The sequence below is a fragment of the Notothenia rossii genome (assembly GCF_949606895.1).
Source record: "Notothenia rossii genome assembly, chromosome: 3".
In the NCBI taxonomy this organism is placed as follows: Eukaryota; Metazoa; Chordata; class Actinopteri; order Perciformes; family Nototheniidae; genus Notothenia; species Notothenia rossii.
Genome location: NC_136901.1, coordinates 69672918 through 69683411, shown reverse-complemented (window position 1 = coordinate 69683411; position 10494 = coordinate 69672918).

Sequence of the window (10494 nt, the reverse complement as noted above, 5' to 3'; positions counted from 1 at the left end):
AATGCAACACACCATGAATTTAAAATGTCAATGAAAATATTTATTTAATTATAAAAGTGCATCGCAGCAATTAGGTTTCTCACCATAACAACCTTCCCTTTGAGCTTGCCCAGAAGAAATAAGGATCAAAGCAGAAAGACGAAACATGGGACGTGCAGTCAAGTATATACAGTACAAATCAAAATTATACAATTATCAAAAGTGCAATATTAAGTTTGTCGCTAGCTCAAAAACTATGTACACACCATTTTCAACTATTTTAAATAAACAAAGAACAAACATGTTGTAAACAGAAAGGGACAAAACACTAACTGAAGTGCAGTCAAGTGTATACAGTACATCACAGGTGAAACCACATTTAAATTATAAGAAGTGCAACATTACGTTTGTCACTAGATCAAAAACTATGTACACACATTTTTTAAACACTTTTAAATGAAGAGAGCTGTTTTAAAACACTCTGAGAGACGAAGAAACTCCAACACTTGGCAACTGATTCACTTTTTTTGTGGAGGCTGACTTGATATGATGCCCTCATGTAAATAAAATGCCCTCTGAAAATAAAAGAGAAGATATTATCATTAACATTGCTGGGTTATTGGGAGATTTTTAATACCAGCCGGCGTACGCTGTATACCCAATGTGGACCTGGCAACCGCATTTATAGCGCATTACATTACATGTTACTTGTTAGACGCTTTTATCCAAAGCGACATACATACTCAATACCGTGGGGAATCCCCACAGAGGGATTTTGACAGGGTTGTTGCACAAAAGATCCAAGCGCGCACAGAATAAATCTGAGAGCAAACATTTCACGAGCGCACAGAAACAGCCTGAGTGCAAGGAGAAGGTTTTAAACTGGAACATAGGAAACAAGCGCAGCAATATATCTGAGTGCAAGCGTACAGTTTGAGCAGAAGCAGAGCAAATCTAAGCACAAGCAGGCACTATTTGAGTGTGAGGACAGGGTTTGAGGGAAAGAAATACATATTCTGAACGTGAAATCAATAAAGTATGCTCTCAAATTTAAAGACCACGCTCTTGAATAAAGATAGGGAATAACCCCCATATGTATTCCTATGTGCATCACACTGCAGCAGTCACGTCCGTGCGGCTGTTACTTTCTCTCGCTTTCCTTCTCATACTGCCTGTCACTTTCCCTCTAATCTTCCTGTGGTTATTGTTTCTGTTTTTCTCCCGGCCGTTTTAAAAACATTTTAGGCTAGTGAAAGTTGAAACACCGCTCTATTCCGCTGCAGAATGAAGTGGACTCGCGAGAGCGCGCAGTTGGCGGTCCGCTCCGGGGCTCAGTCTGCATTTCATCCAACTCTGCATTAACGAAACAATTTCACAACAGACCCTGAAAAACTCACAAACACACAAAACAAATGATTAAAATGATTGACTTAAAAACAAAACACTGCTTCTTGAAAGACTCTTCTTTGCAGATGAAAAAATCCTTCGATTTGTCCCGACGCAGAGGATGTTTTGTTTGGAGATGCCGGTCCAATTTATTCATTCTCAAGCTTTCGTTACTGAGCACCTCTCCACATAAAACACACTGAGGCCGCTCCTCTCCATTTCTAACAGCTTTTGTGAAGCCAACGTTTAAAAACTCCTCTTTGCATCGTCTTTTTGCCATCATGTACGATTGGGATTAATCAACAGACAATAAACAGACAGCGCGAAAACTTTCGCGGGGGACGCGTCAGAGCTGATACAAATACAATCTTTTATTTTTAGTTTATTTGTATTTAGAAAATTAAATCATTCAATATACAATGCTATATTGCATAATTTCATTTTCAAAATAAAAAATTTAAATACAAAGATTATAAAAAAATTGTATTTGCAACGCAGCCATCAGCTCTGACGCTGTGTGTGTGTAGCAATGCATTTAACTGGCGACCCAATCAAAACGGGTCCGCGACCCATTTTGGGTCGCGACCCTGAGTTTGGGAAAGGCTGGTTTAGGGTATAGGAAACACTCAAATTGAAAACATATAATTAATAAATGGGTGAAAATTGCTTGTGCATAATGGGCAGCATTAATAAATACCCACATGACAGCTAAGGCCAGAAGAGCTTTATTTGACAGAGCATGTTTGTGACCCCTCCTGTTGTTAATTGATTACATTACATTAATTGATAAGCCTGAAACATGCACTTGTCAAGGTTCAGGGGCACATTTTGCAAATATGGCAGTAGCCATCGATCATCTTAAGATAAGATATACTTTATTGATCCCAAGTTGGAAACATTTGCGTTACATCAGCATGTGTAACAGTTGTATGCAGTGGTGTTTATTTGTAAATCATTTAGTATAATCACACAAATTCTGTGTTTTATATTTAATAATTCTGTGTTCTTTATTTATTGATTGTTCAATACCTGACAAGGCCGGACATTAAAAACTTGGGTCGCAGGTTCCTCAACAGTGCATCACAAGACATCTATCAATATTTGTGTATACCTCCACCATTAAACTGTCATATTCTGCACATTTCTTATACTATCTACATCTATCTACTCTTATATAAGAGTATAATACATATGTATAATATCAGTTAAAATAAGTGCTTCAACATAGTTAACATTGCAGGAGGTATACACAAAGTTTTTCATTCATTGCATAACTACACCGTTTGTGTATATATGTCAATACACCTTAGAAGATCTTGAAATCTTGAAAGGGATGTGCAAAATAGTCATTATATACAGTCTTTAATTAACTATTAGTAGAGAATAACGAGTAATGAATATACTTTATAGCAGTGGTCACCAACCTTTTTAAGCCCAAGATCACCGACCTCGGCCTAGGTGAAAGGCGAGATCTACCTATTGCAGAATTGAGTGAAAAAGACGGCCCAGACAGTGCTTCCAATTTGAGGCCTTTTATAGAGGCTAATTGCATCTGAATTACTGTTACAATGAAGGCTCCATAATCAGCTCACAGCATATAGGCAGGGGTAAAGTGCTATGACCGAGTGGGGGGCGGACCTCACCTCCCCTAGGTCCTCACCTCCTCCAGGGGGGCCTGGGGGGATGCTCCCCCGGGAAGATTTGTTTTTGAAGATGAAAGCATCAATCTGGTGCACTTTGAGAGCAACATGAAGAGATCTATGGATTCATCTCTCAGCACCCATATGAGACAGAACTGTAAACAGATTTTCTTTTTCTTTATGGATATTTTACAAATCATTCCCTTTTTAAACTGTATTCTTGTTTTACTATAGTATTTCATACCTGTTTTTCATTTATTCTCTTATTGTTTGTATAACTATAATGATCATATGAAGGTGTACCACGGAAATAATCTTTTGAATAATTTGTGACAAAACCGTTCTAATCTAAACACTCAGAGTCCTTTAGCTCACCTGAGCCCCTCAGTCTGACAGGGGAAAACTCCTCCAGCTTGTTGTGGAAACAGCTCCTTATGTCCGTTAGTGCAGCTAGCTAACCAGATGCTAACATCACGGTCCCCGCTAGCACCGGTCCCTCTCTCTCCCTCTCGCCCTCTCTCTCTATCACACTAAATGCGCTATTGCCACACACACACACACACACACACACACACACACACACACCCCCCCTACACACACACACACACACACATGCACACACACACACACACACCCACACACACACACACACACACACACACACACACACACACACACACACACACACACACACACACACGCACACACACACAGAGAGAGCCGAGCTTGAATGACACAAGCACACATGTATTTCCATGCAACTCTCTGATTGGTCTGGTGACTTGCCTCTGTTGCATTCACTGAACACGGGAAATTGCAGTCCTGCCGTTCTCTCTTGTGTCATGATGAGGTTCACATAAAGCACGGTTAATGTATTATATTATTGAGGTGTCTCAAATATACGTCAATCAAGTGGCACCTGCTAACGGGGTGGTGGATGATATGTTTACATCTAAAAACATATTTTCCAAACATTATTACTTTTATTTTATTTTTCTTTCTTTTGTTACTTTTTTTGTTAACGGTCCGCGATCTACCCGCACCACACTCGCGATCGACCGGTCGATCGCGATCGACTGGTTGGTGACCACTGCTTTATAGGGATCCTATTAATATCTAATAATAAAAATAATGAAATTCAATAACATGCTTTAACCACTAGGTGTCCCTTTATATCAGGAGTGCACGTTTATGGTGTAAATACAGCCTATCTACCAATTGGATCAAATATAAAAGTCAGCCGAATTAGTGTTGATACTGTAAGGAGATGTATTGTGTGAAAATAAGTGTAAGATGTTGTTTAATTGCTGATATATTTATGATCCACGTCACGTTTTCAGTTTTGGTGGCAGTTCCTCATGTTTGTCTTGAAGTCTTCTCATCAGGGCTCTATAAATAGAGAATTACAGCAGATATGTAACATTTAATGCAGCCGAACCGTGTATTACAATGCCGTTATGTGATGACCTCCAAAGAGAAAAGCAAGCACACCATGAAGCACACTCGGAATAAAGTGTTTTCGGTCTGTTTCCGGTATTTGTTTATGACGATGTGATGTGACATGTGAGACTGGAATTGCACAGGGGAAAATAACGTATCTATGGCACCATTTTAGATGCGGATTTTGTTAAACTAATACGTTTGCGCTGTGGAACAACACTATACATTGACGGGGAAGGGGGTAATAATAAAGATAACACCATTAAACAGTTACACAACATAACAGAAATAATATCGATAGCAGCGTCCCTAGCAACCACCTTGGTAACAATGAAAACGTTGTATAGACATAATTTCCTGAAGTAATCTTCGTAATAACTAGCTAACTAAAGATCATGTACATCCACTGCACACATAGTCTGAAATAACAACTCATATTTCTCGCATCAAATGACATCAAAACGCATTTTAAGGGCCAAACTAACTTTAAAATAGGCATTTTCCACCAAGAATAAAACGAAGTTCGGCCATGTTTTTTTTTTCTGCAGGGAGAAATGTGAAGATCACGTGACATAGACGCCAGCCATTGGAATGAATGGTGAAAAAAAACGTAGGGATCTTACCATTTGAGAGGCGTTTTTGTAGAAATACTACGTCCTACGTTGTGGACCAACGTAGTTATTACACGTTTTTTTATGAGGCTGGGTTGGATTGGCTCAACTTGACCCGACGACAGAAAGCTAAATAAACGACAACTTGACTCACATTATCAATTTTAAATGATTTTATTGACTTAAAGATGAGCGTATTGCTTCCTGTAAGAAACAAATATCTGTTCCACTGAGTACCAACGTTTTTAAATATGAATAAGATGCATGAAGAAATATGATTCAAATTAGGCTATAAATTATATGAACATAACCTTTAGAATAAAGATGTAAAATATACCGAGATGAATAGATTATAATTATTTATTGATTTTAATTGATTGAATCAGCTACAATATTTTTGTATTGAATGAATGTGCATACTGTTAATGCTTAATAAAGTATTCTTAACAATACCATTATCATTAATATTCTTCTTCTTTAAATGTTCCTAATTTTCATGATTTTGTCCTCGAGACATTTGTCTCTGATTGCTTTTATTGTTCATTTTAAGAAATGTACGATTTTTTTTTATTGTAATCAATGTGGGGAAATTGGAGCAACCCCGCCTCTATTTTGAACGGAAAAATACCCCAGGACATTTGTTCCTTCAAAATGGCTGTCCACTCTTAGAGTTTTTTTTACTTGATTTCAGGAATCAGTTGGGAAAACCGAAGCACATTTTTCACTCGGAGGAAACCCGTGTGGATTTAGAAGGACAAAGACCCATGGAGATCTACCCTTAATATCCCCCTAAATATTGCACGCTACAGGTTTTTCATTTGCAGTTAAATGCGGGAAAACGTGGAGGAACCCTGCGGCACAGTTCACTTACTGAACGCTCCTCCATATGTTGGAGAAGGCTTTTCCAACAGACAGGGCCGGCTCTAGACAATTTGCAGCCCTAGGCGAGATTTGAGTTGGCGCCACAGCTAGAGAATCTTACAATAGAAAAGATAAAGATCAATAGAGTATCCAAGGAATACACAATAGAATGGGGGGTGGACGTCAAATGCTCTAGGGGGGTCCGGAGGTATCCACCCCCGGGGAGATTTTTTTAACATTTTAAATGTCACATGTCATGCTTTTCCGGTTATTACCCGTCCCCTTGTGTGTTATGAAGGTTTTTCTGCATGTAAACGGTGTGCAGAGTCAAAACCCTCAAAGTACACCCTGTAGCGAGTAAAACTCTAAAACAGAAAATACCTCCCCAAAACGCCTCGTTGGTGAAACGTCATCATGACGTCATCATCCATTTGATTCTTCCGGGTACGTGCTTACGAAAGCACGTACCCGGAACTAAATGGGCCAATCCGTGGATTAAAAGGGTGTTACATTTACTTAATTATGAATGTTGTTACATCAAGGCCGAAAATTAGGATGAGCACCAACGGTCAAAAATGTTTTTCTACCAGCGCAGCGCCTCCCCAGATCTGGCGCCCTAGGCGAACATCTATAGTGGCAGTGCTACGGGCCGGCCCTGCCAACAGACCTAAAGAATGTGCAGATGGTTCTATTTTTCTGAGGTGGGTTGAGCAGGCGATCATCGACGGACCAGACTAGACAAGCTCCAAGTCCTGGGTCCTTTAAAATCAAACGGGCCAGGACCATATCTCGAGAGATCTTGCACAAGCAATAAATGGTACTGGAAGGCAGGGCTGGTTCTACCCCCCTCCCTAACTTACTGACATAGATATACATCAAAAAGGCTTCAAATGTATTCAGTATTAACATGCTTGAATTGTGGGATGGACATCACATCCTTTAGGGCAGGGGTGTCAAACTCAAATACACAGTGGGCCAAAATAAAAAAGTCGGTACTAGTCGAGGGCCGGACTGGTTCAATGGCAGTGACGTGCGGTGAGGTTCATGGCTGGTGAGGCACTGACTCTTTCAGAGTCAGATTTACAAATATTATATTTTGACCTTAATCGAAATATTCGGCTATTTTCAAAAGCTTTTTTAGTCTGATGCTTCAATTCATTTTAAACAGACCGTTGTGGTGACCACCTATTTATACACTGGGTTCATAATTCCAACTGGGAAATACAGTTGTGGCTATTGTTCCCGCACGGACATTTTATTTGTTGCCTATATATGGTGTGTTCCCTCTTGGCTCTTTCTCTTGTCGACCCGGGCTGCGACCAGACAACATGTCCTATTCTGTTCTCTATTAAAGTACCCTTTCACATCTCCATTGCACCGCCTCCGACTCCATGTCCTCGGCACTACACTGGTGACCCCGATGCGTCTTGGGAAGTTTCCTGGACGGAGCCGAACACGGCAAAAGGAACTTGAGTTCCTTTCTCGAAATGCCGGGGTTTGATTGGAGACGTCCGTGGCTGCCACCGGCCCGCGGACTGAGGCTCGGTGCGTGCTCCGCGGAAGGCTGGAGACGTTGCTCGCCGTTCCCGCATCGGCTTTCTATCCAACGGGGGGACGATGCACAACCTGCTGGGTCGACCAGCAACCCCATTGCTACCTCGTGGGTTTGTTCTTCGGGGCGTGCGGCTGTACATCCCAGCTGCTAACCACGTGGGGCTAACGACGGCTAGCAGCCACCCATGGCTGCCAGCTAGCGGCTAACCACGTGGGGCTAACGACGGCTAGCAGCTACCCATGGCTGCTAGCTAGCGGCTGATGGCTAGTGCTAACGGCTAATGCTAACAGCTATTGTTAACGGCTAGTGCTAACGGCTAATGCTAACGGCTAATGCTAACGGCTATTGCTAACGGCTAGTGCTAACGGCTATCGGCCCTTTTGAGTTTTCTGGTGCCGGAGAGGAGGTTCGACCAGCCGGTTGACCTCATGTGGACACTCTCACCTTTTTCACCACATCGACGGCGGTTCCAGACGCCACTCACGTTTTCATCGAGGCCTGGGTGGTGCACTCCTGGACCCCGTCTCGCCTCGACAGTTCCAGACGTCGCCCATGCTCCATCGGCCCATGGGTGGCACGCTCCGGGACCCTGTCTGGCCTCTCCTGCTTCCCGGGGATTTCATGCCCGCCGCCCCGGCACGTCTGCCTGCGGCCGGGTTGCTCTCCTGCTTCCCGGGGACGCGTCATCGCCTGCTGAGGACTTCATGCCCGCCGCCGCGGCACGTCTGCCTGCAGCCGGGTTGCTCTCCTGCTTCGCGGGTACGCCTCAGCGCCTGCTGAGGACTTCATCCCCGCCGCCGCGGCAATTCTGCCTGCGGCCGGGTTGCTCTCCTGCTTCCCGGGGACGCCTCAGTGCCTGCTGAGGACTTCATGCCCGCCGCCGCGGCACGTCTGCCTGCGGCCGGGTTGCTCTCCTGCTTGCCGGGGACGCCTCAGCACCTGCTGAGGACTTTGTGCCCGCCGCCGCGGCACGTCTGCTTGCGGTCGGGTTGTTCTCCTGCTTTCTGGGGATACCTCAACGCCTGTTGAGGACTTCGTGCCCGCCGTCGTTGTGCGTCTGCCTGCAGCCGGGTTGCGCTTTTTCCTGTTGGGTTCTCCGCGACACTTACTGCGGCCCCCTTACGACGGCCCGTTCCGGCCCGCCCCCGGTGGGGGTGCCCTCGCCCTCGTTAGGGCCCCTACCCGCTCCTGCGGCCCCCTTTCGTGGCCCGTTCCATGGCCCGGTCCTCACCTGCGACCACACCCTCGTCGGCCCCTGTGGTGCTTCCTCCACGGGCGCAAGGATTTATTTTGCCCTGTTTGAATTCTGGGGGGGCTTGTGTGGTGACCACCTATTTATACACTGGGTTCATAATTCCAACTGGGAACTACAGTTGCGGCTATTGTTCCCTCACGGACATTTTATGTGTTGCCTATATGGTGTGTGCCCTCTTGGCTCTTTCTCTTGTCGACCCGGGCTGCGACCCGACAACATGTCCTATTCTGTTCTCTATTAAAGTACCCTTTCACATCTCCATTGCACCGCCTCCGACTCCATGTCCTCGACACTACACCGTTCAACAAAAGGATACCCAACATCTAAATATTGGATTTTTCTTTCTTAGTAAGATCCCATTTTCATTACAATTGTGGTCTTACCTTGACTTGAAGATGAAGTCCATGCTATCCTTCTGGACAACAATCTCTATTACTTTTTTGTAAAAGTCCTCCTTATCTTCCTGTAATTTGAAAAGTCTAGCTTGTTGTTTGTGTCTACCGTCTCTGCGTAGAATAACAGTAGCAACAAGAACCTGTAGGCGCATGTGCGCCCCCTTCAGTGCGGCAGAGGTTATGGCTGCCTCCCCTGGTGCTTTTTTCATTGCCGTTGTATGATGAGACCAGCGAGCCTAAATATCATATATACGTGAAATAAGTTATTTAGAGACTATGGATGGCGAGGACAAATGTAATAAAGGGATCTACAAACATTACATTGGTGACATACAGTGAGATGGTAACAGGCATGCGCTTAGTGCCCGTGCTCCAGCCAGTTTCTGTGGGGTGACGCATTCTGAAGTGAGGCAGAGCTCATCTGTGTCTCACCTCACCCCACAGTAACTGGCTTGAGCACGCTCACAAAATAAGTGCCCGCGTTAAATTAGTGGCCGCGCTCCAGCAAATTACTATGGGCTTACGAGAGGCAGAGCTCGTCCTTGCCTCACTTCTCATCGCTACCCGTAGTTGTAGCGGAGCTCGGCGAATTTGCTGATTTTGACTTTAAAAAGCGATTGGAATCATACATAAAGCACATTTACAACACAGATCAGTGGAGACATTTTATTATTATTATTAATATTTAGTTTTTCTTTAGTTGTTTTTCCGTTACATTGGAGTATGACAGGTGAGGCTCTGCCTCCCCTGCCTCCCCTGACCGCACGTCGCTGTTCAATGTTTTTTGCAAAACATATTGAAATGAACTTATTGCACATATTAAACCTGGAACTAACAAAGCTTAAATTATTTCCTATAAAAATCAACATTAAACCTTAAACAATCAGTTGCCTTCATTTCTTAGGGCTCTCTCTCATTTCTTATGATTACATTTTTCCACAGGCCAACAACAGCTTCAAAAAAACTATTTCCCTCAACAACAAAAAACAATATGCCCTGTTGTCGCAAGAAAAAAAGTGCAGAAGGAAATTTAATCTCAGTTTGCTGCTCGGTGATCTAGTTCAAGCCAGATACTTGGCATCTCATCTTGGGTGCAAGTTCATCAATGTATGGGCTCAGGCTCTGAGCTGAGGAAATCCTCAGGATTGAGTGAAGGTGTGTGTGCAATATACCTGCGGGTCAGATCTAATAGTAATTAAAAATTATCCTGCGGGCCGAAATTAAATCCACCAAGGGCCTGATTTGGCCCCCGGGCCTTGAGTTTGACACATGTGCTCTAGGGGGTCTGGGGTACGCTCCCCCGGGAAGAAATGTTTGAACATTTTAGAGTAAAATGCTTCAATCTTGCACTTTGAGCACACAATTACTAGAG